The sequence below is a fragment of the Melanostigma gelatinosum genome (genome assembly GCF_949748355.1).
Source record: "Melanostigma gelatinosum genome assembly, chromosome: 22".
Lineage (NCBI taxonomy): Eukaryota > Metazoa > Chordata > Actinopteri > Perciformes > Zoarcidae > Melanostigma > Melanostigma gelatinosum.
Genome location: NC_136655.1, coordinates 9,780,685 through 9,800,557, shown reverse-complemented (window position 1 = coordinate 9,800,557; position 19,873 = coordinate 9,780,685).

Sequence of the window (19,873 nt, the reverse complement as noted above, 5' to 3'; positions counted from 1 at the left end):
CAGGTGGCAACATTAAATGTGTTTGAGGTACGATGAAGTGACAAAGCCAGTTCTCAGAGTCCCTGGTTTTGTAATCATCATCTGTCCTCAATTACTTTCCGCAACAGTGAAGACTGAGTTCCACCTTTACCAAACAGCACAAAACATCTCTCCCTGAAGATTAATTATGTTCTGAAATTGGTTTCTTCAGAGAAAAGCTGAAAATCAAATGTATTATTGTTAGATGAATTAAGTGTCCAGTGCCATACAGTTAGTTTTGTCCAGTTTGACATCATATTCTTGTAATGTTCAATTTGAACATAGTTGAAGGAAATTATTTTAATAAAAGAGTTGAATTATTAATTGACACTTATATTTGTTAATCTTTCCACTAAATGTCCAATGACATCAGCACATTCATTATTCTAGTGTTGTAGTTGTGGGTAATTATTAAAGCATCTTTTATTACCTACAAATAAGACACCAAGATCATTAAAATCGGGGAAATACAAAGTTTTATTAAGAAACCAAATTTTCGGGAGGCCCAATTAGCGGCCATCTTGGATTTTTGAATGGCCAATCAGGCAGGTTTGACCAGATACCAAGATTTCATGCTTGTATCATAATTTGCACCATTAATCTACTATCTGCCCAACTACGTAAAACATGACACAATCATTTATATCAGCATTTTAAGAGTTTATATTTTTTATTTTTATATATATATATATAGTTTCATTTCTTTGCCATATTGTAAGGAGCATGAGAAATCATTACATTCATAAATTCAAAGATAAACATTCAATCTGGTATCCATAGTAACGACGCCATCAAGGACTCCATGGACAGAATGTTGTCCTGATGACATCACGCATTCTGTGCCTTTAATGTTGAGGTCTCCATGGATATAGAATGTTTTCCTAATGACATCACGGATTCTCAGCTACATATAGTCCCTCACCGTTGTTAACAGCTGATAGCAAATTCTTTCAGAGACACACTTGACAATTGCATTGGATAACTCTCATACAGTATCTCAAAGTACTCATCAAGTTGGTTCAGAAACACAATTGCAATGGAAAACTCTCGTACAGTATTTCACACCAGAAACCAAGTTGGTTCAAAGATGGAATTAAATTCCAAAGAGGTTGAACCTCCAATGGATTTTTACCTCAGTTCACTGGAGGAACAAGTAAGATGTGAACTGTTGGACAGTGAGGCGAGGCTCACCCGAACAACAACCAAGGACAGAGTCCTCCTAGAAATTAATGAAGACCGTCTTCAACATTTTCTAGATGTTCTCCACGAAAAGACCGAGGAGGAGATGGACATATCTAAGATGTTCTGTCAGGCTAACGCCAAGCTGAAGCTGAAAAATTGTCATCTGCGATGGCAAGAGGAGAAGTCTTCCTATCAAGCCCAGTTGGACGAACAGAGAGCGGCGACAAACAGGATCGCAGCAGTTCTGAAAGACACACAGGACCTGCTGGAGTCTGCCCGTCACGTTCAGCCTAAAACTACCACCGAGGAGGAGATGGAGGTATTCAAGAACTTCTGTCAGGCTACAGTTGATGAACACTTAGATGTCATCAGTCAGCTCAGCGAGGCTCTTCATAAGGCCGAACAGGAGCTGAAAAATGGACATCTACAATGGCAAGAGGAGAAGTCCTCCCTCAAAGCACGCCAGCAAAACAACTGTGACCACTTTCACTCCCAGGTGCAGGTCATCGCATCCATTCGCGCACAAGAGCAGGAAGCAGTAAAACAGAAGCTGGAAACAGCTCAGGCTTTCTATACAGCCCAGCTCGACGAACAAAGCGCAGAGACAAACAGGATCGCAGCAGCTCTGAAAGACACACAGGACCTGCTGGAGACTGAGCGTGTTCAACATAAAACTACCACCAAGGCTGAGTTGGAGATATCTAAGAATCTCTATCAGGCTAGAATTGTTGAACTGGGAGATGACAACAGTAAGCTCAAGGCAGCCTTTATCAAGGCTGAGAATGAGCTGAATAACAGAGTTGTACTGTGGCAACAGGAGAAGTCTTGCTACTTGGATCGGAATAAAAAAGCCTGGGGACTTTATCATACTCTGGTGAAGACCACAGCTGATTCTGGAAGAATGGAGGAGGAGGCTAAGCAGACCCTGCAGAGATTCCAGGCAGACCATGAAGGCCAGCTGGAGGAACAGAGAGTGGAGACAAACAGGATCGCAGCAGCTCTGAAAGAAACACAGGACCTGCTGAAGACTGAGCGTCTCCGTTCCCAGGAACAGTCATCCCTCACGGCACACCTGGAAAAAACCTGCAGGGACCACGATCATGCCCAGCTGAAGAACATAGCTACTCTTCAAACATTGGAGGAGAAAGCTACGCAGATGGTCAAAAGAGACCAGGCATCCCAAGCCCAACTCGACGAACAAAGAGTGGAGACAAACAGGATCGCAGCAGCTCTGAAAGAAACACAGGACCTGCTGGAGACTGAGCATCTTCAACATAAAACTACCACCAAGGCTGACTTGGAGATATTTGAGAATCTCTGTCTGGCTCTGGCAGAGACAAAGAGGATCAAAGCAGCCCAGAAAAATACAGAAGATCTGTTCGAAACTGAACGTTTTCTTTGGCATCAGGAGAAGTCTTCCCTCCTTCAGGCCACCGAAGATCTTCAGGCCACTGAAAAAGATCTTCAGAGCCAGATCAAGAACAAGCAGAAGAAGAAGAAAAAATGGTTCAAACTCTTCTAATGCCCGGCTCCCTACTGTCAAAACATCAGACAGTAAACATCAGACAGTTTGGAAAACAGTTACTATACAAAGAGTGGTTCTTAACCCTGGTTCCAGATCCTTGACCGGATCAAGGATCTGGTGCCCCTAACCCTAACCACTCTTTGTGTATGAACTATTTGCCAGACGCAGAAGTCCTGCATTCAAAACCTTAAAAAAAAAATATATATATATATACAAAAAAAATATATATATATATACATATAAAAAATAAAAAAGTATGTATATATATATATATATATATATACACATATATATATATATATATATATACATCAAAAAAAAAAAAAAAAAAAAGAATAAATAAATAAATCTCCTCCGCGAATCGCCACCTTATCGTGGTGGAGGAGTTTGAGTGGCTCAGTGATCCTGGGAGCTATGTTGTCCGGGGCATTAGCCCAAGGCAAAGAGGTTTCAGGGGAGAGCCCAGACTAAGAGCGGTTCAAAACGACCCATAGATAGCCCACGGACTTTAGCCACCTCGCCCGGACCAGGGAAACCGGGGCACCCTCCCGGAGCCAGACCCAGGAGGGGAGCTCGTAGGTGAGCGTCTGGTGGCCGGGCCTTTGCCCATGGGGCCCGGTCGGGATCAGCCCGAATAAGTTTTCAAACATTTTAATATTCAATAAATACAAGACTCCAGTTTAATTCTCCATCTCCGTGTTGTCTTAGTTAAGTTTGGTCTCCAAAGTTATTCTGGCGATCTAGAAATGGGGTACCGTGTTCTGTGGAAGATATTTTTGAAGCAAAATTTAACATTGGTCTCTATGGAGCAGAAAGTTGGTTTTCCTCTCAATTAAAGGCTTCTGTGCCAAATGTGTAAGTCTGTGGGATTCCACAGTCATTTGTCTACGACAAGGACAAGATTAGCTACTTTTACATCCAGAAATTATGCATAAAGAGTGAAGATTGTGGACACAGTGGCAAAATGTTTTTTTCACAAGAATCTCAAACTGCTCTTCACTCTAGCGGTGACATCACGCACTCTAAGCTGTGCAATACACACCCATTATAAAGTCAGAAAAGGACTGAAAAATCATATAAGTTAAATTGCTGCAGTTCAAAAAGTGTAAAATATATAAAAAAGCTGAATCATGTGGCGATAGCTCAGGGTTTTCTCAACATTGTAAAGTTGAAATGGTGTCTGTAGCTGAAAGTATGAGGAAGTATAAGGATTTGAAATTTGAAGAGAGGATTTGAACATTTTCTCCATAGAAACCCAGTCAAAAAAAACTGCAAAAAGCTTAATAATTCAAAAAGTTTAAAGGTTAGAAATATTGAAAGATATAGCAGGGATGTCCTTAAAGAGCTGAACATTTTGATAGTTGAACGGTTTCTGTAGCTTAAAGAATGTGGAAGGAGTTAAGTAGCAAAAAGCATACGGAAGAAATATAAATTAAAGAGGACCAGTATACCATCTGTATGCAAGTCTTTTGAAATGCATGTGTATTCATGCAGGTCTGAACGTGTGAGCGTGCCAGCCGTGTGTGTACAGTACGTGTGTATCTGCCATTATGTGTGCTCATAAGGCGGGCTGATGTATTTCTGTCCAATTAGCTAGTGACCCAATTCTCTCTGGCTGTCTCAGAGTCACCGTGTGGTTGTAATGGATTCTCTCTATCATCGTATCCAATCTCCTTGTTTTACAGTGTTTAAGTTTATTTACAGTGGAACACCACTCAATTTAACTCGCACGTGACTTTTCTCTTACCAAGGCGAGTTCAATCAATATATGTAGATCTGACCCCCGTCAGAGCGCGCACACACACACACACACACACACACACACACACACAGAAGCGGGAGCTCTTCCACTGACACTGATATGTTTTGTGGCTTTAAGGTGGATACATCCATACACATAACTAGTAAATTCATGTATCCAATCTCCAAGTATAAGATTGTCAGGCTCTTTTAGCAGAATCATTCATTCTTCTCTCTTAAAACCACATAGAGCAGGGGTCTCAAACTCCCCGCCCACGTCATTTTATGTGGCCCGCGAATCCGCCAGCAAAAAATAAAAGATTTTTAATTTTAATTTTTTTAAAGTTAATCAAAATTATGAGATTGAAAGTCAAAAGGATGAGATACTTAAACACACAGTCATAGAAGCAGCTCTTTGGCTGGTTTCTGTATTTGACATGGAAATGTATTGTGAGTACATTGAAGGCTATTAAACTTGGCTTTAAAACACATCAAGTACTTCATGTGGGATTGTGCAAACGTACCCTTGAAAGGATTTTAAGCATTGAACAAAGTTATTGTAATAACTTGTGTTTGATATTTGTCTTTGCTATTTTCTTTAATAGTTTGATCTTTGATAGACTAATGTGGGTTTATTAACCCTAAATTAAAAAGATTTAAGTTGTGCAGAAATGTGCTTAAATATATTTTTTACAATACAAAACAATGTACAATATTTTTACACTTGAATAAACAATAATCAAATGCAGACAGTTATTTAACAACATGTTACGAGTAGTTACATTTACAACCAGCCCTTTGTGGGCGACCATGATGCTGATGTGGCCCGGAGTGAAAATGAGTTTGAGACCCCTGCATTAAATCATTCTGGGATGTTTGCTGAAATTGATTGGATGTGGCACAGCCCTACCTAGAACATGTTCCACCAGCCGCCACTGCATATAACCATCTGATACTAGCCCAGAGTTAAGCATATTCATCCAGCAAACTATACTTACCTTGGTGTGTTACAATAGAGTATTATTTTATTCAATATGTCCATCCAGGCAAATTGGTGGATCCAAATGTTGTAAAAAACCCATATATGATATCATTTCTTTGTAATCATCCAAAATAATGTTCAGTGTATGGGTATTTTTCATGACCACATGGTCAAGTATGTTTTTGTATACTCCTGTGACTTCAATAAATGAAAAGTACTGAGAGTTTTCTCTTTTTTTTTTTTGTTCAGAACTTAAAAGCAAAATGAATACAACAGTCTCAAGTGAACTTATAGAAAGGGAAAAATATATGGTCCTGGCCAAGGGGACAGCAGAATGTAATATAAATCAAAAACAGCTGCTAAATGCATTTTACAGGACAGGTGGCAACATTAAATGTGTTTGAGGTACGATGAAGTGACAAAGCCAGTTCTCAGAGTCCCTGGTTTTGTAATCATCATCTGTCCTCAATTACTTTCCGCAACAGTGAAGACTGAGTTCCACCTTTACCAAACAGCACAAAACATCTCTCCCTGAAGATTAATTATGTTCTGAAATTGGTTTCTTCAGAGAAAAGCTGAAAATCAAATGTATTATTGTTAGATGAATTAAGTGTCCAGTGCCATACAGTTAGTTTTGTCCAGTTTGACATCATATTCTTGTAATGTTCAATTTGAACATAGTTGAAGGAAATTATTTTAATAAAAGAGTTGAATTATTAATTGACACTTATATTTGTTAATCTTTCCACTAAATGTCCAATGACATCAGCACATTCATTATTCTAGTGTTGTAGTTGTGGGTAATTATTAAAGCATCTTTTATTACCTACAAATAAGACACCAAGATCATTAAAATCGGGGAAATACAAAGTTTTATTAAGAAACCAAATTTTCGGGAGGCCCAATTAGCGGCCATCTTGGATTTTTGAATGGCCAATCAGGCAGGTTTGACCAGATACCAAGATTTCATGCTTGTATCATAATTTGCACCATTAATCTACTATCTGCCCAACTACGTAAAACATGACACAATCATTTATATCAGCATTTTAAGAGTTTATATTTTTTATTTTTATATATATATATATAGTTTCATTTCTTTGCCATATTGTAAGGAGCATGAGAAATCATTACATTCATAAATTCAAAGATAAACATTCAATCTGGTATCCATAGTAACGACGCCATCAAGGACTCCATGGACAGAATGTTGTCCTGATGACATCACGCATTCTGTGCCTTTAATGTTGAGGTCTCCATGGATATAGAATGTTTTCCTAATGACATCACGGATTCTCAGCTACATATAGTCCCTCACCGTTGTTAACAGCTGATAGCAAATTCTTTCAGAGACACACTTGACAATTGCATTGGATAACTCTCATACAGTATCTCAAAGTACTCATCAAGTTGGTTCAGAAACACAATTGCAATGGAAAACTCTCGTACAGTATTTCACACCAGAAACCAAGTTGGTTCAAAGATGGAATTAAATTCCAAAGAGGTTGAACCTCCAATGGATTTTTACCTCAGTTCACTGGAGGAACAAGTAAGATGTGAACTGTTGGACAGTGAGGCGAGGCTCACCCGAACAACAACCAAGGACAGAGTCCTCCTAGAAATTAATGAAGACCGTCTTCAACATTTTCTAGATGTTCTCCACGAAAAGACCGAGGAGGAGATGGACATATCTAAGATGTTCTGTCAGGCTAACGCCAAGCTGAAGCTGAAAAATTGTCATCTGCGATGGCAAGAGGAGAAGTCTTCCTATCAAGCCCAGTTGGACGAACAGAGAGCGGCGACAAACAGGATCGCAGCAGTTCTGAAAGACACACAGGACCTGCTGGAGTCTGCCCGTCACGTTCAGCCTAAAACTACCACCGAGGAGGAGATGGAGGTATTCAAGAACTTCTGTCAGGCTACAGTTGATGAACACTTAGATGTCATCAGTCAGCTCAGCGAGGCTCTTCATAAGGCCGAACAGGAGCTGAAAAATGGACATCTACAATGGCAAGAGGAGAAGTCCTCCCTCAAAGCACGCCAGCAAAACAACTGTGACCACTTTCACTCCCAGGTGCAGGTCATCGCATCCATTCGCGCACAAGAGCAGGAAGCAGTAAAACAGAAGCTGGAAACAGCTCAGGCTTTCTATACAGCCCAGCTCGACGAACAAAGCGCAGAGACAAACAGGATCGCAGCAGCTCTGAAAGACACACAGGACCTGCTGGAGACTGAGCGTGTTCAACATAAAACTACCACCAAGGCTGAGTTGGAGATATCTAAGAATCTCTATCAGGCTAGAATTGTTGAACTGGGAGATGACAACAGTAAGCTCAAGGCAGCCTTTATCAAGGCTGAGAATGAGCTGAATAACAGAGTTGTACTGTGGCAACAGGAGAAGTCTTGCTACTTGGATCGGAATAAAAAAGCCTGGGGACTTTATCATACTCTGGTGAAGACCACAGCTGATTCTGGAAGAATGGAGGAGGAGGCTAAGCAGACCCTGCAGAGATTCCAGGCAGACCATGAAGGCCAGCTGGAGGAACAGAGAGTGGAGACAAACAGGATCGCAGCAGCTCTGAAAGAAACACAGGACCTGCTGAAGACTGAGCGTCTCCGTTCCCAGGAACAGTCATCCCTCACGGCACACCTGGAAAAAACCTGCAGGGACCACGATCATGCCCAGCTGAAGAACATAGCTACTCTTCAAACATTGGAGGAGAAAGCTACGCAGATGGTCAAAAGAGACCAGGCATCCCAAGCCCAACTCGACGAACAAAGAGTGGAGACAAACAGGATCGCAGCAGCTCTGAAAGAAACACAGGACCTGCTGGAGACTGAGCATCTTCAACATAAAACTACCACCAAGGCTGACTTGGAGATATTTGAGAATCTCTGTCTGGCTCTGGCAGAGACAAAGAGGATCAAAGCAGCCCAGAAAAATACAGAAGATCTGTTCGAAACTGAACGTTTTCTTTGGCATCAGGAGAAGTCTTCCCTCCTTCAGGCCACCGAAGATCTTCAGGCCACTGAAAAAGATCTTCAGAGCCAGATCAAGAACAAGCAGAAGAAGAAGAAAAAATGGTTCAAACTCTTCTAATGCCCGGCTCCCTACTGTCAAAACATCAGACAGTAAACATCAGACAGTTTGGAAAACAGTTACTATACAAAGAGTGGTTCTTAACCCTGGTTCCAGATCCTTGACCGGATCAAGGATCTGGTGCCCCTAACCCTAACCACTCTTTGTGTATGAACTATTTGCCAGACGCAGAAGTCCTGCATTCAAAACCTTAAAAAAAAATATATATATATATATATACAAAAAAAATATATATATATATACATATAAAAAATAAAAAAAAGTATGTATATATATATATATATATATATACATCAAAAAAAAAAAAAAAAAAAGAATAAATAAATAAATCTCCTCCGCGAATCGCCACCTTATCGTGGTGGAGGAGTTTGAGTGGCTCAGTGATCCTGGGAGCTATGTTGTCCGGGGCATTAGCCCAAGGCAAAGAGGTTTCAGGGGAGAGCCCAGACTAAGAGCGGTTCAAAACGACCCATAGATAGCCCACGGACTTTAGCCACCTCGCCCGGACCAGGGAAACCGGGGCACCCTCCCGGAGCCAGACCCAGGAGGGGAGCTCGTAGGTGAGCGTCTGGTGGCCGGGCCTTTGCCCATGGGGCCCGGTCGGGATCAGCCCGAATAAACACCATGGAGCAGCCACCCTGTGGACCCACCACCCGCAGGGACATGCATCGGGGTCAGGTGCTATGCAGACCGGGCAGCAGGTCGGGCAGGAGGCCTGGGCATGCCGATCGCCGGCGGCATGGACTAGCTCTAGGGACGTGGAACGTCACCACGCTAGCGGGGAAAGAGTCGGAGCTGGTGCAGGAGGTGGAGCGATACCAGCTAGATATAGTTGGACTCACCTCCATTTACCCCTTTTACATTTTGAACTTTTGTTGAAAAAAAAGTTTTCAAACATTTTAATATTCAATAAATACAAGACTCCAGTTTAATTCTCCATCTCCGTGTTGTCTTAGTTAAGTTTGGTCTCCGAAGTTATTCTGCCAAGTACACAATGCTGAGGTTATCTGTCCTTAAATGTGTTTGAGGTACGATGAAGTGACAAAGCCAGTTCTCAGAGTCCCTGGTTTTGTAATCATCATCCATCCTCAATTACTTTCCGTAACAGTGAAGACCGAGTTCCACCTTTACCAAACAGCACAAAACATCTCTCCCTGAAGATTAATTATGTTCTGAAATTGGTTTCTTCAGAAAAAAACTGAAAAGCTGACCCTTTAAAGGAATTGCTGCTTTTGTAGTGGTTCAGTGCCCCATCTATAATGAATTGTACTTGCGAGGGACATGACAAATGGATTTTCTTGTGTCTTTTGTGGCAGTGTTGGAAATGTTAAAATACTTAGGAGGCCCTGAATCAACACAAGAAAGGGCAGCTCGGCTCTGCGTAACAGTGTTGGACCACACTGACTCACACACACCGTTAGGGACGTGGGATGAGCTGAAACACATCACAAGACCTGCAAAAAGATGAATGACGCAGTGTAATTATCTATTCATATTGGAAGCTGAGAGCGAGTCTGAGGGTGGATGCTTGACAATCACGCATCTGAGTGTTACGCTGACAGTTGTATTATGCTTTAAAGGGCAATCAATTCATCCTTGAATTTTTGCTTTGTTTTTACAGAGACCAGAAATTAGCTTGAGATCATTTTTCCCAGCGAATATTTAGCCATTTATTGTATCAATGTAATGTTATCATATGCAGTTATAACCTTATTTCTCAGTGCGTTCCACTGATATTTGAGAGCTTCTCTTATTTGTCTCTGTTTTTGGCTGAGTGCAGCTGAGGGCCGAGTCTATGAAAAGATAAAAATCATGCTATGTTAAAAAAAAAAAAAAAAAAAAATGAAAGGGGAGCTTTGGTATTTGTCAATCTGGACTCATGACTAATGGGGACAACAACTTTTCAAAATCGGCCCAGTTTTGAGAGCAAGAGTGCTTTAACTGCCAGTAGCAAAACGACCTGTGAGGACAAATGAGCAGCGGCAATGCAACATGATGTTTACTAAAATGACTTGTTTTCTTTCCACTGAAAGGCTCAGATTCTTATTGTAAGTGTCAGACAACATTGTGGAAAATAACCCTATTCATACCTTTTGCATGTTCAGGTCCGTTTGTTATTGTGTAATTACCGTTAGTCTCGTTCTGAAATCTGAATATGGGGCAGCAACAGGTCCCACTCTTTACAGCACTCTTCCTCTGTGGGCATCACGTCACAGCACCCACAGGAACAGCTTCGTGGCCTTGCAGCTGCTGGTTCATCCTCTTCTGCCTGTTGTCCTCTCTCTCAGGGGCGGGCTGGCCATGGGGGATGCCGGGGATTCAGGCCGACGGGTAACCCCGGTCCAATACCGGCCCACGGCCATTACTAACCGGCTCTCGCTCTGAGATCGCCGATACCGACTATATTCTATGCTTCACAGAACACGTTAAATGTACTCTAATACTTAAAGTCAATAATCGCTGACTGAGATTTATACTAGTCCTCGCGATCTGTATTCACACTCATGGTTTCCATCTGCGAGCCGGCAGCACCCCTACACAATCACACACCCAGCATGCAATCTGCCCCAAAGAGGCGGGTCTATGAAGCAGTTTAGCCAATGATGCTTTAATGCTGATTAAATATATAAATGAGTGACATACAATTTAGCCAATCAGCGTCCTCAAATAGATTTGCGCGTTTCCGTCCGGACTAGTCTCTACAGGCGAGCGCGAGCACTGCTCCTCCAAGAGCCATTTGAGAGGAGAACTTTGGCGGAGAAGCTGCACAATCAGACAGCAGACTAACGGGAAAGGGAAGCAGTACATGCGAAGCTTCTCTACTCGCTGAACACCAGACAGGTTTGGCTAGCTGGATGACGTCATGCTAATAACTGATTTAGCTTTTTAAAACAATAGGGACAGATCCAGCACGGACAGTTTGGGAGTGAGAGACATGAAGCACCTGCTGAGAAATGATATATACCGTAGTTATAAATAAATAAGTATATATATGTGTGTGTGTGTGTTTCATATTATAGTGAATATTATACGCTATATATATAATTATATTATTATATGATTTATATTATACTGAATTCCCTGTGTGGGTGACACAAATGAGATGTCCTGAAGTGTTTATCAAAGTGTTATTTCTGCTTTTTTCATGTTGGAATAAAAGTTAAATATTTAACTACAAAGTAGTAATACGTGTTTTATACCTTAATTGTTTTGCATTAAATCATTCTGGGATGTTTGCTGAAATTGATTGGATGTGGCACAGCCCTACAGAGAACATGTTCCACCAGCTGCCACTGCTTATAACCATCTGATACTTGCCCTGAGTTCAGCATATTCATCTCGCAAACTATACCTACCTTGGTGTGTTACAATAGCGAGTATTATTTTATTCAATGTGTCCATCCAGGCAAATTGGTGGATCCAAATGTTGTAAAAAAAAACATATGATATAATTTCTTTGTAATCATCCAAAATAATGTTAAGTGTATGGGTATTTTTCCAAGTAGGCCACTGACTGGTCGATACGTGAGATGCATTGAGTGGGCAACGCGCCGTGTATTGAGTGGGCCGGTCTGGCAGTAAACTCCCGGGCCACTTCTTTCCCCCCAGTCCGCCCCTGCACCAAGCTGTGCTTTCTTTACTCCAACACAACAAACTCTTCCTGGTACTCCTCTCCCCACCTCTCACTCACTCACCTCCCACGAGATCAATACATGACCAATTTCAAAAAGTGTTGTCCCCACTAGTCACTTACACACAAAAACATGGGGAAGCAGGATCCAAGCTGAAAAATACCCAGGTTCACTTTTAGGTTTTAGGTTCACTCTGCTATGATTTCTTTCCTACCTGAAGGTTTCTTTCCTACCAGCTACTGAAAGTTAATTTACTGAAATATAATATTCATTGAAGCAAGCTTTAGATCAGGGACCATCTTTGAAGCATCTCCTTCAAGCAGGACTTCAATTTAGAAAAATAATTGGCATTCTTTTGAAATGTTAGTCGTGTTTCTTCAGACTGGTATTCAATGGGCTTCAATGGGCGAACCAGCTACTCAGTAATGTAAAGTTGTGGGCTGCAAAACCAAAACAATCAGCTGAAAGACAGTAAAACACACCCTATTAGGCTACAGGTAACTGTAGAATCAAGTGATAATACTCTGGGTTTGTCACTATGACAGACTTCTTGTCCATTACAGATGAATGTTTCTTTGTAAAAATTTAAAATATGAATTTGTACATTTTAAAGTATTTGCTCTTAACATTAAAAATAAACGACCACGCTTTCTGTAAAGTTTATTTCAACACTTGGTTCATTTGGTGTGGTGTATGAATAAAATAAGAAGAAAGGAAAGCTAAAATGATCATCATATTACGGCTGAGCTTCAAGAGAGATACGTAATGGTTGTCATAATCGTGGTTGTGTCTCCCCGTGATTTGCCCAGTGGAGTTTCTCTCTGAAATGAGTCGAAGCAGAGTGAGTCCGAGCAGTGTGTAGCAGAGGGCAGCAGTTTGCCTTTGGGCTTGACAGAGCTACGAGAAATGTATTTCAAAAAGAAAATATTCCACAACAATGACTACTACTACCCCGTCAAAGTGATTTATTACAAAACTTTTAAATACGAAAAAAATGAATCATTTTGGGATGAAACCTCAGTCTTAGTTTACAAAATGATAACTCCATCAGGCTGGGTCCTTTACATTTTTCATCTGTACATTTACATTTACTACATTTACATTTACCTTCCATAGCTTTATAGTGTCTTTACTGAGCTGTTCAAATGGTTTCATTTCATTAGCACGTTGACTGTTGAGCCTCTCCGAAAACAAACTAGATGGCCGCCTTTGAATAGATGGAATAAAAGTACAGTGCTGATGTATTCAAGGTGATCGAGATTTCTTCAGCTGCACACTAATGTGTAGCCTGCGTCAAATAGGGCCCACAGCTGAGTACATCACAGTTACTCAGAGCATGTGTGAGCGTGTTTACATGTATATGCATGAGAGATTGATAGCTCATCACATTTCCTGTCATGGTGTTAAATTTCACCTCTGTAGCTTGCAATTATGAACGCAATGATGTGGTTGGTTCAGCATCTGCAGTGTTCACTTCCACAGAAATGTCCGTCCAAGCACACAGACACAAAAGTCACAGGCTAAAAGACAGAGCGGTCTAGAAGAATTTCATGGTTTGATTTATTGATATGATGCTTGATGCTTTTTTGAAAATATTGATGAAATGAATGTCTGTGCATGGGATGTTGAATCCATATTTTTCACCTTATTGCAGACTGCTAGTTGAAAACATCAATGCCACTCTCAAATAAATAGAAAGCTGGTGAGCTTAGCTTAGTTTAAAGGCTGCAAGCAAGAGGAAGCAATTACTTCTTGGCGTGTTACTCAGTTTGATTTTGGCCTCTTTTTTGTTGTTGTTTTTCTTTGTCTTACCCTTTATGATATATTTTGGCTGATTATGTGTCAATGTACTTCACTTGTTCCAAAAATGCCAGCAGGTAACATTCTTTTTTTCTTTACGTTGGGACCTCCCGCTATAGCTGTTTCCCCATTTCAAGACTTGTGCTGAGCTACTAAGCTTTTCTGTTTGCTGCTGCCTTTAATTGAACCACATTCAATTCATATATGAATCAATTTCCTGCATTTCTGCATTTTACTACTGTATTTTATTTCTTACACTGTTTTTAATGTTTTAATGCAATGAATGTTCTTAATTGTTTTTAAATCTCCTTTTCTTTTGCCTCATGTTTTGATGCTTTTAATGGTTTTATGTGAAGCACTTTGAATTACCTTGTTGTTGAAATGTGCTATACAAATAAACTTGCCTTGCCTTGCCTAAGCTAATTGAAAGACTCGAGATTCATATTTAACAAACACATATCGTGTTCTCAATGTTCTTGTCGAACCCTTATGGAAAAAAGCAAATCAGCATATTTCTCTATAGTAATGGCCACAGTGGTGCTAATTGCATTATTAGTCAGAAAGAAGTTGATGAATGTCACGTTAATGCTGCATTATCAGGGTTGGAGTATTTAATTTGATCTGATTCCTCTGGCAGCTCTAAAACACATTTCGCATGAAAAAATAAACCACTGAAGCCGTCACATTTAAGATATAAATGTGTTGCCATTGTGGGCCCCATTTGGCCAAAATGAATGAACTATAACATGGAATTTCACATTAATTAGCAATATACGTGTTGATTGTATTTTTCTATGATCTATCTACTTTGGTTCAGATTCAGACGAAGCTAATGCTAACACACTAAAATAAAACTGTGAAGATAGTCAACATTATACTGCTGAACTGTGGCATTTTGCCACTGTGAGCATGTTAGCATTTAGCTCAAAGCACCACTGTGCATGTGTCTACAGCCTCGCAGAGGCACTATAGCATGTCTGCAGACTATCAAGTCTATAAAGGGTCTCAAAAGGTCTACCATGATGACATACATTTCTAATGCAGTATGAGTGGCCTTGGTGGTAATCATATTCCTCGCTTGAACTGTATTAATGGTAGACTCCTCTCACTGGATGACAGAGAGTTTAGTCACTCGTGTTGGAGAGGTGCTGACCATGCTGAACATTCACATTGGTAGAATCTTGCAGCTACCTGATGCATCAGGCATTAAGAACTAACATCAGAAAAACACATTAGAAAAATAGTTTGAACAAAAAATGTATCATCTCTCCTCTCTGCTCGCCCATTCTTTTTATTCATTTGCTGCCATAGGGAGCACCCTTTTCATTTAGGATCTCATTTGTGTACGAGGAAGGACACAAAAATAGCTGCAGTAAAAGGCCTCGAAAGAGCATCCCTGGCATCAGGTGAAACTGAAGAAGAGAAAGGAATAACTGCAATAGTTCAGCAGTGCAAGGGAATTATTACAAAATGATGAAACGGGGAAATAACCTCGGTTTGCTGTCGCATTCATTATCATTCCAAAACATTTCTAAAGGGGAGCCTATGTGCATACAGCCAGGAGCTAGACCCCTGTTCCCTCATGCGTCATGTCAAATTGCCGCCGTAAACAACCTATTGAGTGACCTATTTATCTGGGCCAATTCTGCTGGCTCACTCACCCCAATTACTTTGCCGGTGGAATGTTTATTCTGGACCACTTCACATTGGTTTACACTTAAATCAATACTTCTGCAGAACCAGAAACAAGCCCATGTGCATGGTCCCCTCACCACCACTTCTCATGCATCCTGAACATGTTATATATAAGTAAGTTAAGGGCTTCGCAGGGAGAGAGCGTGTAGCTGTACATGTGATATTCTTAAGGGGCAGGAAGAGAGGTTCATACGAACTATTTTGTCTGTTTTGTTTTTCCTTTGTCGTTTCAACTAGGGTTGTCAAAGATAAAGCATCTGTTGGGAACATGCATCTCAATGGCTGCCAGACAGAACACAACAATGTTGTTCATTTGTGTCTTTGTGTTCTTGAAAAATATCTCCGAGTGCAGCCTCCCAGGCTGCAGAATGCATCAGGACGTCCGTTCCATTTACTTATGAAGTCGTACCAGTGCCTTTTTTCTGCAATTGAGCCGTCAGCGGCTGTCAGTCGGGGTAAATTAACGAGTCTGCTGATTGCACTGCTGGTCATGACAGAGTGCAGCTGGAGCAGTGCTGTGTCAAGCCTCGGAGATATTTTCAGCTTACGCCTATCCTTTCTCCCAAACAGCCAGGTCAAGTAATGCTCTGCAGAGGATCAACTGAGGGCTCCATTCTGACCACAGCCGATATCTGCTACCAACAGGAGTGTCTAGTGGTTAGAGACATGCTGCCGTCACCAGAAAGCCACAGGCTCATGTCCTGCAGGGGCTGATGCATCTATAGTGTCCTTCAGCAAAACACTGCATCTTAACTTTATCTCTGCTCCTAGAGATACATGCGAGAGACATAGCACTGCGTACTGTAGATCAGACAACGGACACTTTCACTCGCTTAGTATAGCATGAGCAAAGTATTAGATCATATGCTGGATTGGTCAATGGAGAACATTTTGGGTACGGATTGTCTTCGGTGCATCTTCTCTTTAAGACTCCCAGGATTTCTACAATGCAGCTTCCTAGTCTGATAAAACCATGATGATTCACTTAAGAGCTGCAATCTTCCCAGTTCGGCAGGGAACATTATTCAAAAAAAAACTAGGCTGTGTCATGGACTGAATAAAGTTTAAGTGTTCTTACAGCAGTCTATGAAACTGTGTGTAACAAATGACCCTGCCACTTAGCCTCCACTGTGGCTTTCAACAGAGCTATCTGGCAGAGAGAGAGAGAGAGGAGATGAGGAGACAATGTAACTGGCCTCAGCAGGTCCATTTATCAGTCCACGCACATGGACTTTCCACGGTGCAGACACATATTCTGCACACATCCACTTTCCAAAGGCCTGTGCTCACTGAATAAATGGGAACACTGAGAGTGGTGGCGTATGCATATTAGCATGCAGCTAATGTTTTGATGCTTTTAATGGTTTCATGTGAAGCACTTTGAATTACCTTGTTGAAATGTGCGATACAAATAAACTTGCCTTGCCTTGCAGCGCTCTCTCTCCAGCTGACGCCTGACTATTCACAAAAAAAGTCAAGATGACACCATTTCCATATCGCCTGCGTCGCCACTTGTCGTCGTGTCAAACATCGGGGTCAAAGTTCAACAAAGCCGCCGACATCAAGTTTGACTTTTATTAACATTTTTGTCGGTGTAAAATATTTGCTGGCTGGAAAACAAAATAATTACACAACCACAATACATATTTTGTTCTCGTGTGCTGATGAGAATGTAGCTCCAGTAAGATGCTTGTCATGGCAACAGCACCGTCTTAGTTTATTTTTGCATCATTTCTGCTCATTTTGTCTCTTCCTGTCACTCAAGAGATGGCCTTTTTTACCCAGCAAGCAGTATTCCTCAGCCCCCCCCCCCCCCCCTCTTCAGTCAACTCAGCATCACCTGCTAGCGACCCGTCATTCATTCCCTTAATAAGCCACTCAGTATATATGCATCCCCCACCTACAAACTGTGAGTTTGAGGCAACACAACATTCACCAGAATTGTCACAATGCTAACACTTTGGAAATAGTCCTCCGATTGAACATGTTAATTGGCAATGCTGCAACTTTTGGGTTGCGGGCCAGACATTGTTGATATCATTTGTGATCGTTAACAAGGGTTAAAAGCAATTCAACATTTGTCTCATCACGCTCCCACCGCTTCACAGGCTCAATTTACATAGTTAGCTACTTGGAACTGCTCACAGGCCATACAAAAGCGAGTGGGCACGCTCTCTGAAGAGTCAATCAACCAGAGGGGAAACTAAATCACACAGGTCTGTGCCAGTGCAGCAAAGATGCTATATTGAGATGTTGTGCATAGCAGTACTTCAGATGGATGTTTTCACAAAATGTAATACGGACACACAGAATCCCTAGTCTGTATTCCATGTCTCTGGGGTCAAAGGGCAGTCTGTTCATATGTTCATATGTTCCTTTCATCGCCTCCAGCCAGCACCCAGTCGTGCTCACCGAGAAAACACAATGTCAGAGAGCGGGCACGATTTGACCCGATCCGAGCCAATCAATCTGACTCGAAAAGGTGTGCCAGCTAGCATGATGGGAAAGGACCCAAATCCATTCTCTCCTCCCAGCAAACACACCCGGATACACACACACACCACTCCCGAATAAAATATTCTCCTTTCAACCAGCAGTGACTGGCCTGAGTAAAACAGGTGTAACAATAGAAGGTCAGGTCAAGGAATGAATGTATAAGTGGGGTATATTTCTTGGTCATTCTACTGTTGTGACTCAGCTGTCCATGCATTAGTCACACGGCTCTCAAAGCCGCAGCCTTCAGACACTCTCCAGTCAAGGCTTAGTACATTATAAAGAAACAAATCACACTTTGTAAAGAGGCTCAGTGCGTCTTGTTCTTAGCAGGGGTAATTCAGAAAATCTAGTTTTAAAGATAACCTTGATTAATAATGGGAATTTGGGATTCCAGTTCATTCGGAAGTGTTTTTATGCCTCTGATGTTGCACAAGCATTGACGAGTTAGACGTTTAGACCTTGTGTATGTGCATGGTTTGTGTTTAGATGTCGTCATTCAGCAAAGGAGTGCACGATCTGCAGCTGAAGAATAAACTGAGAAAAACACCTGGTACCCAAAAGTGAGTCGAGTAGAGTCGAGTTGGGCAGAATCATGCAGTGGCAATTAGGCAAAGTGAGTCAATGGCACATTTCAGAATTCTCCTTGGATTTCAAAACATATTATCGCACAAATGACTGTGCTATTATAAAGACCTGCCAATGCCCTCATAGCTGCTAAGCTCTTTAGGGAAAACAAGCCTTCGAAACAGACAAGGAATCAACAACCAATGCCAAAGACACAGCTTATTGGTCGGAAGGGAACACTTCAGAAGCTGCGTACATTGAGAGCATGATACAGCAGGTGCATCTAATTTCAAACCATGTTTAGTGGGAGGGGGGGGGTATTGCTGTCTTCCGAACAAGATCTAACACCCCATCTAATCCAAACTGCCATGCTTAAGTGTGCAGTGACTACCGGCTTCCGGTGTCACTGCCCTTACGGGGCTGCATTTCCTTTATAAATAGAGTAAATGAAAATGATGAGTATATGATGAAAAAACAAACGAAAAAACAAACACTGGTTGAAAAAGATTTAGAAAGCACCACTAATTATCACAATGCTTTACACAATCCATAATAAGTTATTGGTAAAAATTGTTGTAATGTTATAAAGTGTCTGCGGAAGCAAAACACAACTTCTCTGAGAAAAGTCACACTACTTTGGCATAAGCAGCTCTCCAAAGCTTTATATGAAGCTTGATATTATTTAAGTGTAAAACAAAGCAAAGTATTGTCAACGGTCGTATTTTAAAGACTCGCAGAGTTCTCAACCAAACATGAGTGCCTTTCTTGGAAAACCATTGGTTCAGGGTCACCGCTTCAGTTGAGCGTGAACCTTTCATCCAGGGGGCAAAGCGTTACATCTTCATCCTCTGCCTCACAGTGGACAGGCCCGGGCCGCTCCGTATCTCTGTGTCTGCATTTCGTTCAACGCTCATGTGCTTGCCAGCGTTCTTGTTTGGAGATGTATGCATGCTCGTGTGTCCACTGAGTGCTAAGGTTCCCTGAGCTGGTGCCAGGAACGTAGAGAGAGGAGTGATGTCAGGGATTTAACAACATAATCCCTATACAACCTCATCAAAACAGCAAGGGAGATGTCTTTGGAGTCTAATTTAAAAACAACAGCAACAATGAAACATCATTATTTTTTCCCCCCCTCACTT